Below are 23,100 nucleotides of genomic sequence, written 5' to 3' on the forward strand. Positions count from 1 at the left end.
TAGCCCTGGACCCTAAAAATACCCCTTTACCCAAAAACCCAAACCTTGCCCTGAACCCTAAAAATACCCCTTTACCCAAAAACCCAAACCTAGCCCTGAACCCTAAAAATACCCCTTTACCCAAAAACCCAAACCTAGCCTTGAACCCTAAAAATACCCCTTTACCCAAAAACCCAAACCTTGCCCTGAACCCTAAAAATACCCCTTTACCCAAAAACCCAAACCTAGCCCTGAACCCTAAAAATACCCCTTTACCCAAAAACCCAAACCTAGCCCTGAACCCTAAAAATACCCCTTTACCCAAAAACCCAAACCTAGCCCTGAACCCTAAAAATACCCCTTTACCCAAAAACCCAAACCTAGCCCTGAACCCTAAAAATACCCCTTTACCCAAAAACCCAAACCTAGCCCTGAAACCTAAAAATACCCATTTACCCAAAAACCCAAACCTATAATATTTTTAATAAAATTATAAAGGTATCTGCGTTGTAAAAACATGCGTTGTAATGGTACTTCGTTGTAATGGATCCTGCGTTGTAAAAATTGCGTGGTAAAGGTAGGTCGTTGTAAAAGTTGCGTGGTAAAGGTTGTATACCATCTAACATTATATTAGGGTGTGAGGAGGTGCATCAGATTAGCACGTGGATGATGTCATCAGTGATGTCATTTGAGATGGCATCAGTGATGTCATCAGTGATGTCAATGAGCATGTCATGAATGATGTAATATGTGATGTCATCAACATTGCATTGCGGAGGCGCAAGTTATAATTAGCTCAACTAACTATAACACCGAATTTCTCAGGTTCTGTCCAAGTGAAATGTCCATCTAACTATAAAGTCATTGAAACTTGTGGTTTTTTCAGTGAATTTCTAAGGTTTTTTAAATGCTAATTTCTAACTATAACGTCCCTGAAAAATGTTTTTTTCAGTGAATTTCAAAGGTGTTTTAAATGCCAATTTCGAGTTATAACGTCTATGAAACCTATGTTTTTTTCACTGAATTTCTAAGGTTTTTTAAATGAAAATTTCCAACTATAATGTCCCGGAAACCTGTGTTTTTTTCAGTGAATTTCTAAGGTTTTTATGCTAATTTCTTACTATGCCTACAGAGGTAGGACATGTGCAGAAAGAGGAAGAAAGGCACAGAAAGAAGCAAGAGATATGCAGACAGAACCAACAGAGGTGCAGAAAGACGCCTTATTGCAAAATCAGCTTGTGCCCTGGGCACCCATCAACTTTTTTGCTGACTTGTACTGGTGGGAACTGACTCTAACTGACCCTGGTTTCTTCCTATCCATGCCCACAGCCAGTGCTATGCTGAAAGACACTTATAATACAATGAAAACACCTACATACACTAGGGTACACTATGGGTTGGGGTACCCCTGTGATTGGCATGACCTCCCCTGTAAGGCTCTAGTACATACTAGGGCAGCGGGATTAAAACTACCTCTATGTAGCTAGCATATAAGAGGGCATGGTAGTTTAGAAGCCAGCAGCCCTTTTCCTCACTTGCATGTGTGCACTGCTGAGCCTGAGGTCAGTTTAAAAGTAGCCCTGTGTGTGCAGAAAGAGTTGTGATAGGTGCAGAAAGAAGCAAGTGAGGTACAGAAAGAGGCAAGAGAAGTACAGAAAGAAGCAACAGAGGTGCAGGAAGAGGGAAGAAGAGTACAGAAAGAGGCAAGGAAAGTACAAAAAGAAGCAACAGAGGTGCCGAAAGATGCAAGAGAAGTTCAGAAAGAGGCGGCAAAGGTGCATAAACAGACTAGAATATTTCAGAAATTCTCTGTCTAGAATTATTTTCTATGTAGAAATGCCATTAACTCTGCATGTTTAGACTCAAGCAAATGGGAGATATTTTCGCTTTCACACTGGATTTGTACTGTACAATTCCAATAACCAAACAGAAGTGGATAATCTTCCACTATTCAAAATGGCCTGGGGACACCTGAAGTTAAAAACGAAGTGGGTATTAAAGTTAGTTAAATGTTGAGTGTTTTTTTTTTTTTTTTTTTTTTTTAAACACAACATTTAAAAAAAAAAAACACTCAACATTTAACTAACTTTAATACCCACTTCGTTTTTAACTTCAGGTGTCCCCAACCAGAGTACGTGCCTGAACACGGCCAAGGCCCCCTCCCCTTCATGTCCCCAGTCCTGATGAAGACCCGCAGCCGAGGCCTCAAACAGCCCTAGAGCATCAGGGTCGAAACGTCGACGCCCCACAATTTATGTGCCTGTACCGACATTGCCCAACCCCCTTTTTCAACTGTGTGGACAGGCCATTTTGAATAGTGGAAGATTATCCACTTCTGTTTGGTTATTGGAATTGTACAGTATAATACGTTTCTTTTTCCTTCTCTCAATCACTTGAGCACCCTTTCCCTCTTTCCTTTTTGCACTTGCGCCGTTCATATCTACAACTATTTTATAGAATTGTAAATAAAATGTGTAAATTTGGTTAAGTACAAAATTTGAAGTGTGGTAACTAATTTTTCTTTGACTTTGGGTACTATTTTATGTTTTGCATTTAATGTGTACAAATCCAGTGTGAAAGCGAATATATCTCCCATTTGATTGAGTCTAAACATGCAGAGTTAATGGCATTTCTACATAGAAAATAATTCTAGACAGAGAATTTTTGTCGATCAATAGTTAAGGACCATTGTTTTTCTTTATAATACGATATACCCAGGTCCTTTGACTCTATGGGCAACACCCCATTGAATTAATGATAGAATATTTCAGAAACAGGCAAAAGAAGTGAACAAAGAGAGAAAAGAGGTACTCACAGAGGCAAGAGAGGTGCAGCAAGTGGAAAGAGGGGTATAGAAAGAGACAATAGGGGTGTGGAAAGAGGAAAGAGAGGTGTAGAAAGAGGCAAGAGAGTTGCAGAAAGAAGGACGAGGGGTACAGAAAGAGGCAAGAGCGGTGCAGAAAGAAGCAAGTGAGGTACAGGAATAGACAAGAGAGGTGTAGTAAGTGGAAAGAGATACAGAAACAGTTAAGAGAATTGCAGAAAGAAGCAACAGAGGTGTAAAAAGATGGAAGATGAGTGTAGAAATAGGCAGCAGGGGTGCAGAAAGAAGCAAGACATGTACAGAAAAAAGCATGAGAAGTGAAGAATGAAGCAACAGTCATGCAGAAAGAGGCAAGAGAAATGCAGAAATAAGCTACAGAGGTGCAGAAGGAGGCAAGAGAACTTCAGAAAGAAGCAAGAAAGTTGCAGAAACAGTCAAGAGAGGTACAGAAAGAGGGAAGATGGGTGCAGAAAAAGGCAAGAGGTATGCAGACAATTGGAACAGAGGTGCAGAAAGAAGCAAGAGCAGTGCAGAAAGATCCACCAGAGGTGCAAAAAAAGGCAAGAGGGGTATAGAAAGAGGCAAGTGAAGTGCGGAACGAAGCAAAGAGGTACAGAAATAACCAACAGAGATGCAAAAGAGGCAAGAGGAGTGCAGAAAGGATTAGGAGAGGTGCACAAAGAGACAAGAGGGGTACAGAAAGAGCCAGGAGGGGTGCAGAAAGAAGGAAGAAAACTGCAGTAAGAAGCAACAGAGATGCTGAAAGAGGTACAAAGGGTGCAGAAAAAAGACGAGAAATGTGCAGAAAGAAGCAACAGAGGTACAGAAAGAGGCAAGAGTGGGCAGAAAGAAGGAAGAGAGGTACAGAAAGAGGCAAGAGAGTTGCACAAAGAGGGAAGAGGGATGTCGAAACAGGCAAAAGGGGTGAGGAAAGAAGCACGTGAGGTGCATGAAGAGGCAAGAAAGGTTCAGAAAGAGGCAAGAGAGGTGCAGAAACAGGCAAGAGGTATTGAAAGAGGCAAGAGAAGTGCAGAAGGAGGCAAGAGAATTTTAGAAAGAGGCAAGAGAGACACAGAAACAGGCAAAAGGGATGCAGAAAGAGGGAACAGATGGGCAGACTGAGGCAAGAGAGGTACAGAAAGAGGGAATAGTGTGGCAGAAAGAGGCAAGATGGATGCAAAAAGAAGCAACAGAGGTGCAGAAAGAAATAGTAGAAGTGCAGAAGGGCAAGTGAGATGCAGAAAGACACAAGAGAGGTACAGAAACAAGCAAGAAAAGTATAGAAAGAGGCAAGAGAATTGCTGAAAGAAGCAATAGAGGTGTAGAAAGAAGCAAGAGAAGTGCAAAAAGAGGCAAGTGAGGTGCAGAATAAGGCGAGAGAGTTACATAAAATGACCAGAGAACTACAGAAAGAGGCAAGAGGGATGCAAACAAGGGACGAAGGGTGAAGAAAGAAAAAAAAGAACAGAAAGAAGGAATAGAGGTGCAAAAAGAGGGAAGAAGGCTGCAGAAAGAGTCAAGAGATGTGCAGAAAGAAGCTACAGAGGTACAGAAAGAGGCAAGAGAAGTGCAGTAAAAAGGAACAGAGGTGCAGAACGATGCAACCGGGGTGCTGAAAGAGTCAACAGGGGTGCAGAAAGATTGAAGAGGGTTAAAGAAAGAGGCAAGAAGTATTGAAAGAAGTAATAGAGCTGTAAAAAGAAACAAAAGAAGTGCAGAAAGAAGAAATAGAGGTGCAGAGAGGGGCAAGAAAGGTACAGAAAAAAGGAAGAGGGGTGCAGAAAGAGGAACAAGGGTTGCAGAAAGAAGGGACAGAGTTGCAGAATGAAGCAATAGAAGTGCAGTAAGAACCAACAGAGATGCAAAAAGGGGGAACAGGAGTGGAGAAAGTGGCAAGAGCGGCGCAGAAAGAAGCAAGAGAGGTGCAGAAGGAACACAAGAAGAGCAGAAAAAAAGGAACAGGGGTGCAGAAAAAGGCAAGAGGGGTGCAGAAAGACAGAAGAGGGGTACAGAAAGGCACAAAGGTTGCACAAAGAAGCAAGAGAGGTGTAGAAAGAAGCAAGAGAAATGCAGAAAGAGGCAAGAGAGTCATAGAAAGAAGCAAGAGTGGTTTGCACACCATTAGTATTAATTTAACACCCACATTTAGCAATAAGTAAAAGGTGACCATTCTAGGTTTGCAAAGGACCTTCCACCACACTGTAACACTTGTCGCTGCATTTTTGGTAATGTGTGAGCCGTTTGAGCACTTAACATGGCTTTTTTTGTTCAAATCTACAGATTAGGTAGCAGATAATGAGTTATGTGGCTAATGCAGAAAATGTATAAATGTGCTAAAGTTGGTACAGCCAAACAGTCGCATAATTCCATTGGTCCTGCTCATACCTCTGACTAGGTACAGAAGTGCTCCTCAGTGATTCCTGCTTTTTTTGTCTTATTGAGTTCATAGTTTAGCCTATATATAAACAAGGAAGACTAACCCTGAGGTTACCACTCCGCAACACACACTACCATACCACATAAGTGCTCTCCATAACACATAATCCCACTCTACATCATTTCTATACAGTAAATACCTCATACTTTCTATCCATATAATTTAATGCACAACATACCACATAATTCCACATAACCTACATCCACTGCACTCCAAGAAACATGAATAAACCGCTTTTAGATTTACAACGCTAACAGCTCTAACTCTTGCAAATGCGAGACTGATTACATTACAAATGCTTCTTTAACTGGTAGTCGCATTTACAGAGTCGTGGAGAAAGGGGTCTTGGCATCCAACCAGCTCTCATGATTTCTGCTGTGTAGGGTTTACAGCAGGTACCAGGAGGGCTTCTTGGCCCCCAAGGTCCATCTGGAGTAAAGTGGCCTTCATCCCCCAACCTGTAGTGCTCCAGAAGGCGCGTTTGCAGAGTGGTGGACAAAGGGTGTGTGGCCTCTAAAGACCTCTCAGCAATCCCACTGTGTGGGACTTACTTCAGGTAACAGGCGGGGTAGTTAGCCCCAAGAACATTCTTGGCGGCCAATTACCCTTCCTATTACCTCTAGTAAGTTCCACACAGCAGGATTGCTGAGACCTGATTGGAGGCCATGTTCCCTTTGTTCACCACCCTGCAAGCACGTCTCCTGGCACAATACTAGTAGTCCCACACAGTAGGTTTGCTAAGAGGATTTTGGTGGCCTCGCCGCCTTTCTCCACCACTCTGCAAATGAACCTCCTGGCACACTACTAGTTGGGGAATAAAGTTCCCTTCGCTCTTGAGGGCCCATGGGGCCAATTAGACTTCCTGGTACCTCCAGTAAGACCCACAGAGGGACCACATACCACGCGGCATGGACAGGTCATTGGAGACCGCGGGGAGAAGCTCAAGACCCCTGCAGACCCCACCAGCTCCTCGCCTCCTGCAGGAGCCGGCATTGCTTTTGGATACAGGGGGCTGCAAACATGCAGCTCCCTCTGTCCAAAAGAAATTCTGCGCCACCTAATGGAAATGAGAGCATTTTAATTGCTTTCACTTCCATGAAGTGGACCAGACTTTGATATGGCTTGGCAGGAAAGCCATAGCAAACTGCAATGTCCCAGCAGTGGACAATGGACACCCCAGGACATTGCTGGAGCCAGCTCCGGGGGTGGCAGTCCCCAGGGTCATGTAGGGCTCCTGGAGGGGGACTGTGCAGCCCCCTCCAACAGAAATTAAGTCCCAGGGAGGTGGTGGTCCATCGGGCTTAGGTGGGGATGGATCCTCCTCATGCATTATTTTTAAAAATACCCTTGGGGAGGTGGCAGTCCCTGAAGCTGCAGAGGGTGCCGTGTGACCCCCTCATTTCAGTGAATTAGCCCCAGGCAGGTGGTGGTCCTTAGGGCTAGGAGGGCTGGAGTGCCCCCACACAATATTTTTTAACATAGCACAGAGGGGTGGCGGTCCACAGGGCTGTGGGGAGAGCTCGTGGTAATAGGCAATATTCCCCAACTATAACTCGGGCCCCTGCAATGCACTGCTGATGACATCACATATTACATCACTCATGACATGGTCAGTGACATCACTGATGACATCTCAAATGACATCACTGATAACAATATCCAGTATCTGAGCATTTTTTAAAGTTTAAGAATGATTTAGTGGATGTGTGACTGACTGTATAAGTACGTGATGAAACGTTTCTTAGTGAATGCATGGGTGAATGACTAGTCTGTATCTATGTCTGTATCAGACTGTAAGTTAGTGTGTAAGTGGTTGCATGGGTTGGTGAGTAGCTACATGAGTGTCTATATGGATTAATGATTGGTTGTCTGAGTACCTGTATGCATGTCTTAGTGTCTGTGTGGGTGGGTGGGGGGTGTATGGCTCCCTGCATGGATGTGTGAGTGGGTGATTCACTGGGTCTATGGGTTCATGAGTGCATTTGTGAGAAGCTGTAAGGGTGAGTGAGGGTGTTTATTGCTGTGTTGGTGAGTGAATGGATGTCTCAGTGATATATGTGTGAGTAACTACATATGTGAAAGGCATTATATGTTAGTGTTGGAGTATATAAGTGACTACATGTGAGAGTGAGTGAGTGCGAGAGTGGCTATATGGATGAGTGTCTGATTGTATCAGCAACTGTATATGAGAGTAAGTATTTCTTAGAGTAGTGAGTGTGTGTGTGTTTCTGTAAGGGTGAGTAACTGGTTGTGTGATTGTTTGGGTGAGTGAGTAGGTGTGCGAGTAGCGCTATGGGTGACTGACGGTGCTTGAATGTCTGTATGGGTATAGGAGTGGATATATCAGCATTTGCATTGGTGAATAACTGCTGTATGAATACCTGTATGAGTGAGTGCGTGGATGAGTATGCAGACCTATGAATCAGTGAGTGGGTATGTACTAACTGGTATTGGTGTTTCTATGGTTTCAAGTATGGTAGTCTGTATTTTAGAGTGGCTGTATGAAAGGTTATATTAGGGTGTGAGGAGGTGCATCAGACATTAAGTGGATAATGTAATGATATCATCAGTGATGTCACTGGCCACGTCATGAGTGATGTAATATGTGATGTCATCAGCAGTGCATTGTGAAGGTGCGAGTTATAGTTAGCTCAGGTACATATAACAACTTAATTTCACCAGTTTTATACAAGTGAAATCTGAGCCTAACTATGATGTCCCTGTGCAGGGCCTGGACTGGCTTTGTGCTGCCCCACTCAAGCTTGCTGCTCCTTCCCCTCCTCCTCCTTGCCATCCATTGTCCAAGTCTGTTACCTTGCTCCCTCATGACAGCTGTGTGTGGCCTTTGTTCTGCCACTTCCTTTCCCACCTACCCAAAACAGTTAGCTTGCTGCCCCGCCCACCTCCTCCCTAACCTCTGTTTTCTGAGTCCATTCACCAGCCCTCTCCCTCCTGTCCTGCATGGTCCAATGTGCTGACATTGCTCATCATTTTGCTTGATGTCCCTGCCCACTTCTCCTGCCCTCTGTTGCCCAATTCTATGTCCCATTAGTGCCCTCCTGCTTAGCCTCTGTGCTTGTCTTGCTGCCCCCTACTCTCTTTCCTCCTGCCGATTTCTGTGTGCATGCCCCACCTTCCTCCTTTCTGCCCAGTGTATTCCATTGCCCTGCCATCCTCCTATCTACTATGATTGTTTTGTTGAGCTACCACTGCCCCTCCCACCTGCCTAGCATGGTCAGATGGCTGCCGCTTGCCCATGCCACCTCAAACCTGCCTGTCCAAGTTCCGTGCCCCTATCCCTTACCTGCTGTCCTCCATTGCCACTTTGCTGCCACTCACCTCTGCCCTCCATGCTCTGTTGTGCTGCAACTGCTCCTCCTGCCTTCCCTGCGTGGTCTGCTGTGAAGCCTCTTCCAGTCCTCTTTTGTTTCTGTCCAGTCCCTACCCCTCCCTTTTGTCCTCCACGGTCCTTTGTGTGTGGCCCTGCACCCTCCCTCTTGCCCACCATTGCCATTGTGCTACTACTAACCATCCCTATTTTCCATGCATTGTCTTCTGTGCTGCCAGAGACCCTCCCACCTGCCCTATGTAGTCATCTTGCTGCCCCTTACCCTCTCTCACCTTCCCTCCATTGTCTGTGTGCATGCCATTATATTCTCACTTTGCCCTACATGGTATATTGTGCTTCCAGTGCCCATCCCACCTGCCCTCCATGGTCAGCTTGCTACTCCTGTCCTGCCTCCTTGCCCTCTGTTTTCTATATTCAGACTCCTAGCCTCTCCCTCCTGCCTTGTCTGGTCTGTTGTCGTGCTCCTGCTGCCGTCCTTCATTGTCCATTGGTCAGCTTTCTGCACCTGTCTCTTTCCCTTCTGCTCTCTGTCGTCCATGTGCATGAAGTTTCCCCTCCCTATTGCTTTCCAAGTCCATTGTGCTGCTGCAATCCCTGACCCCTGCCCTTCTCTCTCCTGCCTTCTTTTATACAAGTCCCTGTCTCTACCCCATTCTTCCTGCCCTCCATTATCCAGTGTACCTTACTTTGCAACATTTTGATCTTGGGAACAGGGAGATTTTGAAAAAACGCCGGGGAATTGATTTTCTTCATTGTCTTGCATTGAAAAAGATTGGAGTTTAGGCAGGAGACAGATAAAATAAAGGCCTTTTGGGCTTAAATCGGGTCTGTTGGCATGGATTGTTGTACTTCCACCGCCTCTTCCTTCTTCCCTCGATGATCTTTTATACTGTCACAGCCTCTCTTACCTGTACTGCATGGTTGGTGTGTTGCCTCTGCACCCCGTTCCCCAGGCCTCCATGGTCCATTATGCTGCCACTGCCCCTCCCATCTGCCCAGGGTGGTCAACCTATTGCCTCAGCACCCTCCTCCATGAAAGGGTCTTAATCCCATAGAAATTGTTGCTAGTGTTCTAAAGTAGTAAAATTAGGACATATTTTCTGAGCTCTCAAATAGCAATAAAGTACTCTTAAAGAATTCACTATTTTTATGGGTTTCTTTTCCAGATGATCACTTGATTATATGTTACACTTAAATGAGAGGATGTGACGCACTGGGATCAGAGCTGCAGACCTTGCAATTGGGGAAGCAGTTTTGAGTTTCACCGTTATCTTGCCATCCTGTGATTTTGGGTAAATCACTCAATCTCCCTATGCCTACAACCAAAATAGATGCGTCCTTATGGAATGTAACTGATGCTCATGTAAAGCCTACCAATACCTTGAGGTCAAGTCTGTGCCATATAAAACTGAGAAAAAACCCAAAACATTTAGGGGCCCATTAGGATGTCGGGCGGATCGCCACCGCCATGCGGGCGGTGCCGATCCGCCCGACATCCTTGCCAGCCCGCCACCCATTTCCCCCCGCCATATTACTATGGAGGGGGGACCGTGGCGGACGGAAACACCGTCCACCGCTTTTCCGCCCCGATCGCCTTGCGGCCGGGGCGGAAAAGGGTTTATATGTTGGCGGTGTCTATCAGACACCGCCAGCCATATTACGATGGGCTGTGGGAGATGCCTTTCTGTGGCGGCAATGCCGCCACTGAAAGGCAGGCGGGCTTTACTTTGGGGGCCCCCTGCGGGCACCCATGGTGAAGGCGAGGTGGGGTGTGCACATGGGGCGGTACCAGTGGTACCCCTGCATTTGCATACACAATGCGGCAGGCACCGCATGGTGCCTGCCGCTTTGTGTAAGCAAATGCATGCCATGCATTTTTAACATTGCGGCGGGCGCTACAATGTTAAAAATGCGGGATGCACCGCCACTGTGGTGGGCGCATCCTAATTCCCCCCACGGGCCCCCCTCCCTTATGGCGGGCAGTCCCAATCCCCGGGAGGATGGTGGGCGGGCAAAGTCCGCCCGCCATCCTAATGACCTCCTAAGTGTTTTATACACTTCTGTATTTGGGCTATACTGGGCTACACTTAGGAGATATATATGCTATCTTTGTGCTCTTTTTGCTCTGATGGCTATCTTTGGGGGCTTATTTGTTATGAAGCTCTCTAATTTCCTCATTTACTGCAGTATTCTCAACAGAAAATGCTTTCAGTTTTCTAGTTTGATTTCATTAAGATGGTGTTTAGATGTGCCACACATTTGGTATACATTAAGAATGTTAGCATTCTAGTGACACATTAGTAAAGCTGCTGATTACCATGGAGTTGACTGTTAGCCTGCAGCTGGTGTTGAAAGTGTATGTTTCAGTCTACATTTCAGAATGTTTTAATGAATTAGAAGAGGAAGATATTTCAGAACTCACTTAAAGTGTGTCCTAATTTTTATTTCTACACCATTAACCATTATTTCTGTCACAAACAGAACCCCCTCATCTTGTTCCTTTCTAAATTAAATGTTTTAAGTTTTACCAGTTTGAATCAATCAAAATGGCTTCAGGTGTGCCATATTTTCGTCATAAGTAAAATTGTTAGCACACTAGTTGTTCTTTAGAGCACTCTGGGAGGCGCAGTGGAACACAAGGGAATCAACTGACAGGCTACTCCTGTTGCAAGTACATCATTTACTGAGAATGTTAGATTTTATTTTCATATGGCTGAGAAAGATAGTGTGAATTTACAGTAAATATGCTCTCATTTTAGCTCCTGGAGCACCTTCCATAACCTCTATGGGAAAATCATCAGGAAACAGTTTTCTCTCAAACATGATACATGAAATTCGGGCCGAAGGCTTTTTTACAGGATAAAATCAACTTACAACACACCTTGTATACTTACCTGAATATGTACTTGAACTGCGATTTTGTACAAGGAATTTTGTTCAATGCACCAGGGCATTGCGAGTCAATTTTCCTGAAGTCGGCGCTCTAGCTCTGTGACGCCGACACGCACAGTCGGCCTCAGAAGGAGCCGATGCCTATGGCAAGCACGTCTGCGCCCGTCCCCGCCCGAACAGGACCTAGGGCCAGAAACCCTGCCGGTTTATTTAACAGAAATAGAAATCCATTTAATTTTAGAAGATGAGAAACCAGATGTATTATTCCTAACAGAAACATGGTTGAACAAAGAGACAGATCACGCCATTGTACAGGCACTCCCATCCAACTATGTAATACAGAGGCTTGACTGAGATTCGGGCCAGGGAGAGGGTATTGCCATTATTCACAAGAGTGAATTTAAGGGCCGTATCACTACAAACCCCATACCCGACTGCGAAAGTATTTCCTTTACGATCAGGGTATCTCATGTATGTACCTTTTCAGGTATTTTAGTATATCGTCCACCAGGCCCGCTTGGTCAATCCTGTCAGAATATGCAAGACATTGTAGTCAACCTCGCCAGTTCCCTACCCAACTTCACATTATTGGGAGATTTTAATATGTATTTCGACTACACACAACTCTCTACTACGAAAGAACGGTTGATGGGTTAGCTGCCTTTCAGCTTTACCAAAAAGTGGTCAGCCCACCGACTCTAAAAACCACTTGTTTGACCCCATATTCTCCAACATCCAGAATCTTCTTGTGACTGAACCTATTCCACTGCCATGATCTGACCATTTTTTACTCCCATTTACCTGGGTTTTTAGAGGACACTATTACACCAGCAGTGGGAACTAAAAATCTGACCCGCACATGGTCAAATCTCCAGCTGGAATTATGGGTGACAAATTTGAAAAATGCCATACCAATATCTCACCCAAACCCTACTATTGCAAATGACAATTTTAATAGATGGATTGAGTCCTCATTCAACAATATTCTTCCTAAAAAAGAGACCCACATAAAAATAGGAACCAATAGAAACCCCTGGTATTCCCCTAAATTTTGGAAACTCAAACAAGCATTTAAAGTACTTGAAAGAAGATGGGGAAAGGCCTTCTCACCGACTAATAAAGTTAAATATAGTGAAGCTATAAAACTGTACAAATCTGAAATAAAATCTGCTCAAGCTTGCTACTATCAAGATAAAATCGCATCAGCTGCAAAATCCCCTCTGGAAATTTTTTACATTGCAAAACCGCTCCTGACCCCCCCTGCCCCCACCTCAAATAATGTCAAACTTAGCTGTAACCAGATTGCCGAATTTCTTTCTGCTAAGATACAAAATATTTATATGTCCTTTCCTCGGACCATAGTCCAACAAACGGTACTACCAGCAGAGAGAGTAATGGAACTGGACCTGTTGGAGGATTTCACCCCCCTGGATCTAACCTCTCTTCGGAAGATTCTGAGTCATCTCAAATCTGGCTCTCCAACACATCCAGCCCCCCCTACCATCCTAAATAAGATTGCTGAAACCGTATCTCCGGCTATACTGGATCTGATCAATGCCTCTCTTCAGTCGGGAATTATACATCCGCTTTGGAAACAGGAGATGGTCAGGCGTGGTTACATTATGTCCTGCTAGTGCCATCTTTTCTCCCCAGCAAGTCGCTGAGAGGACTCCGCAGGATATCTTCAGTGTATCTGTGTACGATGTGTACTGAAGTGTATTGGAGTACATGAAATGAATATGAATGTAGGAATGTGTGATGTGAGACCAATAGAATGTCTGGGATGATGAATGGAAGATGAATGGGAGACTTGGGCGCTCTATTTAAGTCAACGGGATTGAATTATTGTTATTTGTGTACACTTTTGATGATTACATTTTTATATACACTGTGAAAAATATCTACTAAAAATAAAATGATATATATGTTTCCATCTTGTGTCTGAGTCACAGTAAGCGGTACTTATTGTCAGTGAGCTCAAAGTTGTGTTGACATAAAAAATATTTCTGGACTCTATGCCAGCCTTTAAGCAAAAAACATAGGGCAGACTCATTCTTCTTGATTCTTGGTATTTCCCCCCTCTGCTGGTCTGCCCTGCATCGAATTCAGGGGGCCCCTACGTGTATTAGTTACTGTTCCTCAGGGATCTGCCCTGAGCCCCACACTATTTAATATTTATACGAGCTCTTTGGCAGAAATAGTTACCTTGTATGGAGTTCAGATTGTCACCTATGCCGACGACACTCAGTTGGTTGTTTCCCTCAATAAACAGGACATTTCTGGACCTGGCGTAGCTTCCTGACTGGAAAAAGTCTCTAGATGGATGTTTGAAGCTTAATGGGCAAAGACTGAGCTTTTGCTCCTTGGTAATTCTGTCCCTCCTAATATAGATCCATACTGGCCTAACTGTTAGAGCCTACCCCCACTCCGAAAAAGTATATTACGAGCTTGGGTGTATGGCTCGACTGCAACCTTGATTTTAAGGAACAAGTCCGGAAAGGAGCAGCCAATCTGTAATGGTATCCTGAGGATGATCAGAAAGATGCTCCCCCTGTTACATTTCATGGCCAGAAAACTGTTAGCTCAGGCGCCGATTCTATCATGGCTCGATTATGCCAATGCTCTATATTTGGAGCTCCGCATTCCAAGACCAAAATATTACAGACCGTGCAAAATTGCGCAGCTCATCTTCTCCTGAATATCCCTAAATGTCTCTCAGCCAAACCTGTTCTGACCTCTCTGCACTGGCTCCCAATTCAGGAGAGAGTCCAGAATAAGGCCATGTGATTGCTCGTAAAGCACTCTCCGGAGAAGAATCCCCAATGATTCGTTCCATGATTCATCCCCATCGGCCCACCAGAGCATTGAGATCCAAAAATAAGCATCTGGTGTTAGTCCCTAAAAGAAACGCACCCCGAGTGGAGGTCACCTTTTCTCGTACCATGCTGCTAAGCTATGGAACCACCTCCCCCCACATTCGTCTACAGCCAAACTACATGAATTTCCAAAAGCAACTTAAAACCTTCCTTTTTCCTTGAACTGCTCATTGTCTGTTATCTGCATCACTTTCAGCACTGGGATGCCCTTGGGTAACCAGGCGCTTTATAAATGCTATTCATTCATTCATAATTCCTAATATTAGCATGGTACCACCAACAAATGATTTATGTTGTAATTAATAACTGTTATCACCCTATAAATGTTCTCCTTTTTGTGACCCTCGTAACCTGTCATTCACTACAATGCATTTCAATGGGGTGCTATCATGTATATTGGTCGCAAGATGGCTGCCAGCACTTACTGGTTGAAGTGTTGGCAATGAATCAAAATTCAGTAGGGTTTCAGTAGGCTGTTCTGCTCCCAGATATCTATATTTTTTCAAACTTAAATATCTTTGAAACTACTGAAGGGATTTACAGCAAATCACAAAAAGCAAATTTTCTGGACCAACATCTTGCTTTTGCCAAATTTGGTTTAATTCCGTTCAGCGGTTCGGGCTGTAGTCGTGTTCAAAAAATGAGAAATCCCCATAGACAAAACATAGGGAAAACATGTTTTGGGGACCCCCATTTTTTCTCGCCACGCTTGACGGATCACCTCAAAACTTTCAACACAGCAGCTTAACCAAAGAGAGGACGTTTTGTAAAAAGTTCATAAAGATTCATCAAGCGGAGCCAACGTTATTGGCAAAACAAAAAATGCTTTTCCTATGAAAACTTTGGTTCTAACTATAACTCCCTACTGGGGACTGCCAGTAGGTTTTTTAAATATATATAATTGCCCGCTCAAGTCAGCTCCTGTCTTGAAAGTTTTTGGGTGATTCATCAAGCTGGGTCGAGAAAAAAGGGGGGCCCCAAAATACATTTTCTCAATGTTAATTTCTATATGAAACTTTAGACAAGGCTACAGCACAAAATGCTGAATGGAATTACACCAAATTTGGCAAAATGGTAGCTCTTGGTTCAGAAAGCGGTCTTTTTTTGAAATGGTAAAAATATATTCAGTAGTTCCTGAAAAATTCATATTTAAAAAATATTAGTATCTGGTGACCGCGGTGGATCAGCGAAACCTCCCGATCACGAGCTGACTTCTGATTGGCTGCCAACACTTCAAACCTTGAAATGTTGACAGCCATCTTGTGATTCGGTTGCACTGAGTCACAAGAGGAAAGGTGAAAAAGATGAAAAGGGGACAGGGTAGAAACACCCTGATCACCTAGGCCTGCTCAGGGGGCCATAAAAAGCATTTAAAAGAATTCAGCTGGAGTCGCATAGGGTCCACAAATACGGCAGAAAATGAAAAATAAAAACAACGCATAGACTCCAGCGTTTCATTTGTTTTAAGCCCCCGGGTGGGCCAGGTTCCAGAGGCAATCTTTAATTAGGTAGCAGGGGCCCTGCAGGGCCTCCACAGCCCCGGGGACCTCCCCCTCCCTGGGGCTATACTTATTTAAATGTGGGGGGACGCAGCCCCCGCTGTCCTGAGGACCACTACCTTCCCAGGTCTTTTATTTTTTTTTATAACGTATCGGGTGCTGCTACCCCCTACACTGCCCCGGGTACCACCACCTCCCCAGATCTTTAATTAATTAAGAGTGAGGGGGGGCCTGTAATTCTTAGTGATCACCACCTCCCCTGGGCTTAATTTGAAAAGAAAGAGTGGGGGAGCCACCTCCCTGGGGCACTAATTATTCAAATATATGGGTCTGCTGCGGACCCCCGGGGACCACCACCTCCCTGGGGCTACACACATTTTGGATGGGGGACACACAACCCCCCTCATGGAGCTCTCCATAGCCCTGGGGACTGCCAACCCCCAGGGCCGGCTCCAGTAATGTCCTGAGTTGCCCACCCCTGGAATATTGCAGTTTGTTATGGCAGGGTGGGAGCACTGCTCTTGCCCTGCCATAGAAAACACCTGCTTCGCTTCATGGAAGTGAGAGCAGGAAAACTGTCCTTGCTTCCATGAAGTGAAGCAGATTTGCTTTTTGGCAAAGGGAGCTGCATGTTTGAAGCTCCCTTTGCCAAAAAGCAATGGCAGCTCCCACAGGAGGCAGGGAGCCGGCAGGGAACGCGGGGCATTGGGGCTCCCCCTGTGGTCCCCAATGCAAGGCCAAGCCCTGGGAATGGGGTCCCCGGGGCCAAAAAAAGCCTGGGAGGAGGCCACTGGGCCCCCCTCCATTTTTAAGTTAAAAAAAAAATTAATGGCCAAGTCCCATGGGATGGGGTCCCTTGGGCCAAAATTGACCAGGGAGGCAGGGGCCAAGCGGCTCCTTTCCCTTTAAAAAAAAATTAAACTAAATAGCCGGGCCCTGGAGGATGGGGTCTCCGGGGCCAATATCGAGTAATAGAACTGGGCGGCAATAATTCTTTTTTTTCTCTCGTCATAGGATTTGCGACCCCTTTGCGGCTTTCAGTATGGCCCCCAGTTTAACGTCATGGTGGATTTGCAGATCTACCTTAAATACATAATTTAATAGTATATAATTCAGAAGGTAGTGTTGCATTTGTGAACTTTTTTTATGGAGCTAGTGAGATTGAAGTTAAAAATCACATAAAACTTGATAGTTAGTAATTATGTAAAAAATAAAAATTTAAAATTCAACTTGAAAAGTATATTGTGTTGTAGAACTTGTAGTACATTGAATTTGTGCTTTTGTTTTGTGGATTTGCGATGGGTTCGTGAATCCATAAAAAATATAAAAAGAGTATGTAAGTTAAAAAAAAATCACTGTTGGGTTATAGGGTGGATCTAAAAAAAACCTTGTTTTCATTATAACTTTGTTGGAGCAACATGTAAGTGCAGACGCACAGCTAAAAGGTTGTTGAGAAACACTCTGTTCCCTTCATCTGTGAAGTGAACTCCAACAGTTCTGTAGATGTCATGCATTTCAAAAAGTACATTGTTGTTATAGATGAGCCCTTCCTATTGTCTCTGAGGTAGGCAGAAACAGCTTTATTGACATTCTTCCTAGCTTTCTCAATGTTTTGAATAGAATTGATTTGACCACTTCCATTTCTGTCTTTGGCATACATTAGAGTATACTAAAAAAGTTTGAGGCAAAAGTAACATCAATTGTGCAAAGGTATCCTTCATTAGGATTTCCAGACGTACCCCAGTCAATGTGCCTAGGTCATTGCCACCACAATGTACAATCATGAGGTTAGGGGGTTGGAGATACAAACATATTTTAACCAAAGGCATTAATTGGTGCCACTTTAATCCTCTCTGAGCTATCCATTTAATATCTACATTTTGCAAACCTAGGTCTTTGTTAATACCTCTGTGTTCAACATACCTTTTGAACCAGAAAACATAGCTGTGCCCTACGATCCATACTGTAAGGATTTTGAAGAGATGTTTGGAAGGAAAGAATAGATGCCTGTAGCTGAGGTAATAGGTTGGTAGAATGAGAGATATCTAAAATGGTAGAGAATATGCTGTTTTTGAAAAAGCCGATAAGTGATTAGCTGTTCATCAACATTGTGCACTTAAAAATAGGATGCATGTTATTTTGCTCAAGAAGTATGTTTCTGATTGGTTATAGAACATTTTTTTTAAATGTACAGTAGATAGGATAAGCTAATATTTTGTAAAAGTCAAAAACACCTGCTATTTCCATTTGTAAGCTAGGTGCTGAACTTAAAAATATGGTGAACTTGTGACCTTCTGGTACAGTCAATGTTGCAGAAAGTGTTACTATGGAAATTAGGATTAAGCAGAATGGGTGAAGGGTTGAAACTTAACTGTGGCTTTAAAATATGAAATGCTAACTTATATATCAGTGATATGCTACTGCAGTACGTTTTCCCAAATCAGTTCTATGTTTAGAAGTAGTGCGATGTTAAAAAAATAATACTAGTGTTATTGGAAATAGATTTTTTAACTCTCCTAAGGGTTCGCAGCTCCATTGCGACGCTACATTCCGGCACCGCAGTGGAGTTGTGACTCCTGTTAATTAGAGAAACAGTTTGGGCAGTTTTAGAAGGCATTTAGAAAGGGTTAATATGTCTAACCAATTGAAATGTGTTTCACAATTTGAAATAATGTTGGAAGCAATTTGATTAGTTACTTACGTTTATTTGTATGGAGAAAGAGAGGGCAAGTTTGCCATTATTTTTTGTTTACCTTGTTGAGAGTGCTGCATTTTATTTATTGTGGGAGAAAGAACATCTTTTATGACTTTCCGTTATTTCATATTCTGCAATACTATTACAGAGGTGAGTTACACATTTCTAAGGTGTGTTAATTATTATGTAGGAAGTGCTTCACTCTTTGTAGTGATATATTTAGATTTGAAAAGCATTATTTTCAAAGTTTTAAGATTATTAGAGAAGTGTGATGTTTGAAATTTGTTACGAAATGCACAGATGTGTATTGTAGTTAGTTTTATTCTACTAAAATGATGATTGAAATATTTTGTGCATACTAATATGTGCGGATTGGCAGATGGATTAGTGATTATGGTAGTTTGTATGAGTGTGCGGAAAGGTACAGTTGAAATACACCACATCATTTTAGGTGTCTCTTTGAAATGTGAAGAGCAGTCTGTCAAGTTTTACGGTCTCCATGGTCTTCTGACTGCGCTATGTCTCTGCTTGCACATGTATTCTCATACTTGTTTGTATGTGAAGATGCTAATTGTATAAAATACAGATATACGTCTATTTGTATGTATATATGATGTGAAAAGGTGCAGACACATGCATGAATGCTTTCTGGAATATGGTGAGCCTTACAACAGACACATGTGCAGGTTTACTGTTTTTTATTTGGCTAGGCCCAATATCTTAAGTAGTTGCAGAATAGTAAAGGTGGAGCTCAAACGTGAGGTTTAAGACATGTTGTTAGAGGAATTAGTGATTAGGCTACTTTGTATTAGTCTGTGGAAAAGTATATTTGAAGTACGCTGCATAAATCTATGTGTGTTTGAAATGTGAAGTGCAGTCTGTCAAATGACTGAGGTATGTCTCTATTTTCACATGTATTTTCATACATGTTAAGAATCAGACGAATCAGATGATACTGGATGTATAAAACAGAGGTATACATCGATTTGTGTGTTTCTTTTACATATAATACCACTAGCAAAAGGTACAGACAGATGCATGTATGGAATATGGGGACTCATACAACAGAGACATGCAAATGGTTGCTGCTATATATAAGGCTAGGCCCAACATCCTAAGTAGTAGTAGGAGAATGGTGAAGCCGCAGCACAAAAGTGAGGTTGAAGACATGCTGGTTGAGGGATTAGTGATATATGATTCCACTAGCAAAAGACACAGACACATGCATATATGGTTACAGGAATATGGTGAGAATTACAACAGAGACATGCGAAGGGTTGCTGATTTATATTCGGTAGGCCCAATACTCTGGGTAGATGCTGAATACTGAAGCTGCTGTATAAAAGTGACAGAGGATTAGTGATTAGACTACTTCGTATGCGTCTATGTAAAGGTACACTTGAAGTATGGTGCATAAACTTAGATGTGTCCTTGAAATGTGTAGTGCAGTCTGTGAAGTTTAGTGGACTTTCTTTTTCTTGTGACTGAGGAATGTTTCTACTTGCTCATATATTCTCACGCATGTTATGTATCTGAAGATGCTAGATGTATAAAACATAGGTATACATCTATTTGTATGTTTCTTTTATATGATGCTACTAGCAAAATGTACAGACACATGCATGTATGCTTTGAGAAACATGGTGAGACTTATAACAGTGATATGGGAAGGGTTGCTGATTTAAATCTGGCTAGGCCCAAGATTCTAAGCAGTTGTTGAAAACTGATGCTGCATGAGAAAAGTGAAGTTGAAGACATGTTGGCAGAAGGATTAGTGAATAGGCTACTTACTATGAGTCTGTGGAAAGGTACAATTCAAGGTCGCTGCCTAAATGTCGGTGTCTCCTTGAAATGGAAAGTGCAGTCTGTCAAGTTTAAGGGACTTCATGGTCTTGTGAATGACGTATGTGTTCACTTCTATATCTAGTGGCTGATTTGTTGTGCATCTGAAGATGGTAGTTTGAAAGCCTGGTGGGTTTGGCTATTGGTAGACAAATCTCTTAGTTCTGTTCTGTTGTTCGTTTGCAGAGTCTGGGATGTCTTCTGATGAAGGTATTGTGGAGCCTCCTACATAGCTTGTTCAATACGCAAATGCAATGTTTTATGAGCAGAAAGAAATACATACACTTTTTTTTACACAAATTTAGACAGCATGTGCTCTGAAACACAAGTATTCAACTATATCACTGTTATAAGCCTCACCATATTTCCTAAAGCACACATACATCAGTTTGTGAATTTTCGATACCTGATTTTCGCAGTGTATGGTCTCAAATTTGTGTAAAAATGGTATGTGTATTCTTATCAGTTTGTAAAACATGGCACCTGAATATTTAATAGGTTATTTGAGAAGCTCTATAAAACCTATATACAGAAGACATTAGAGTATGTGCAACCGAATGATAGAGGAGAACTGAGAGATTTGTCCACCGGTATCCAAACCAACCAGGTCTTCAAGCTGCCATTTTCAGATGATAATACACAAGACAATAGAAGTATACACATATTCACTCACAAGAGCATGCAGAGTTATTCATTTGTCAAACTACATTTCTCATTTCGAGCAGATACATAAACTTATATGGCCTAATTCAATTGTACCATTCCACAATCTCATAGCAAGTAGCCTAGTCTCTTAGTTTTTTTGTCAACATGTCTTAACCCTCACTTTTCTGTTGAAGCTTCAGTTGTTACTAACTGCTGAGAATTGTGAGCCTAGCCAAATTTAAAGCAGCAATCTGAACCATGTTAATGTTTAAAGGTGCACATTCTTCTGACAGGTTTGCTATTGTGTAAAGGCCAAATTCCAAATATTTACATGTTAGATTAGATTAACTTTATTGTTTGATTAATAAAAATCATTACATAGATGAACATGCATCATTAATAAAAAACATATATCGAATACTTGCTAAAATATTTACCCATAGTGCAAGAGACACGTTTTGTCTGGGTCCTGTGTTTTCACTTTTTTTTTTTAAGAATCTTCCCAAGAGCGTCCATTTAGTCCGTTTGTATCGTCACAATGAATCAAAAAATACAATTCATCAATAAATAATTAAAAAGACCTGGAAATCTATATTTGTTGATAATAATAAAATATTAACTTCATCAAGACAATACAACTTTATAAGGAGCGATTAAGAAACTGTTGGGAGCCATAGTTGGCCCTTCTAATTTAACATCTACTGAGGCCACAGGACAAGACCTTAGTCGTTAAAAGTTAGTGACTAATACTACTGGTATTGCAGATCCATTTATATGGTAGAGTCCCTGCATATGGTAATTTAAATGTTCCTGGGACGCACAAGAAGGCAAAAAGTAATCTGTGTGAAAAAAGGCCATAGTCAACTACTGTTAAGTGGAGCAGGGGACTTGATCCTTCCTTTTATGGTTGACCGTTGTAAACTTGCTGGCTCTCTCTGATTATAAGTCTTCTTGCTGCTCTTGTCGCAAACTGGGTGAAACAGATGTTAATCAGTGAGTTATCTGGGTTCATCAATGCAAGGATAGGTTGTCGACACGTGCGAATGCCAAGTTTATTCTATTTGCTCTTTAACAAGAGCTTTCGGTCATCAGGTAGTGTAGGACAATGACATGCTCAATTATTTCCTTGCTACTCCTCCACCCCCTGCACATTACGTTGGTATTGACACGTAGCTCACTTAGCAAGTGATACAAGAATGGCCATTCGCCCATTCTGAGGGCCATAAATCTTTTTTTCCACAGCACTGAATAGATACAGGACAAATAGGGTGCCATGATCCCTGTCTTGAACCCTGATACAATTGTCCAGGCGTGCTTACATTGGGCCAGTTGGGCTCTATCCGAGTGGAAGGACCAAAGGCAAACATTCCTTTTGATATGGATTTTGAGTACCTGCTGCGATGGATTCGAGCTCCAGATTTCTTCTGTGTCCAGGAGTTTTAGAGAGTCTTGTAGGTAACGCCGGTATGATCTACCAAGTTGACCGGCTGAGATTTCCTGCCACATGAGGGCCTCCAGGCTTCACTTCTCTGGAGGTACACAACTTATTGTACAGCCTGATAAATGCTCCAGCCCCTACTGCTTGATGGTCTTGGAGGCCAAACTCAAGACATATTTGAGCGGGGGATGAAGATTTGGGAAGGCTCAAGACGTGTTTCAATATTCTTGTTGTTATTTTATTCACAAGACTGTTGTCTTTCCTTTGCATGATCTCCTGGCTGTAGGTGAGGAAGTTGATGATTTTTGCCTTCATAACAGTTCTGAGTGAGATCAGGCTTGGACCGGACAATTGCATTAAGGGGGCTTAAAAGCCACCTGGATTGTCAAGCCTTTGGCTTCTACCTCGTCTCTATGTTTAGAGAATTAGCCCCTTCTATCCATGTGGAACCCCAGGTACTTATATCAAACAGCTATATCAACACTTTTACCGTTACATAGCCAACCGCCACGCTGGTATTTCCTTAACTCAAAGGTGATTGCGCTTGTCTTTGCCAACACACAACCTTGTTTCACTCCGCAAGATGTTTGTATTTTCCTTGAGGTATACGAGCCATCCCCAAAT

Source organism: Lissotriton helveticus, chromosome 6, assembly GCF_964261635.1.
Source record: "Lissotriton helveticus chromosome 6, aLisHel1.1, whole genome shotgun sequence".
Taxonomy (NCBI): domain Eukaryota; kingdom Metazoa; phylum Chordata; class Amphibia; order Caudata; family Salamandridae; genus Lissotriton; species Lissotriton helveticus.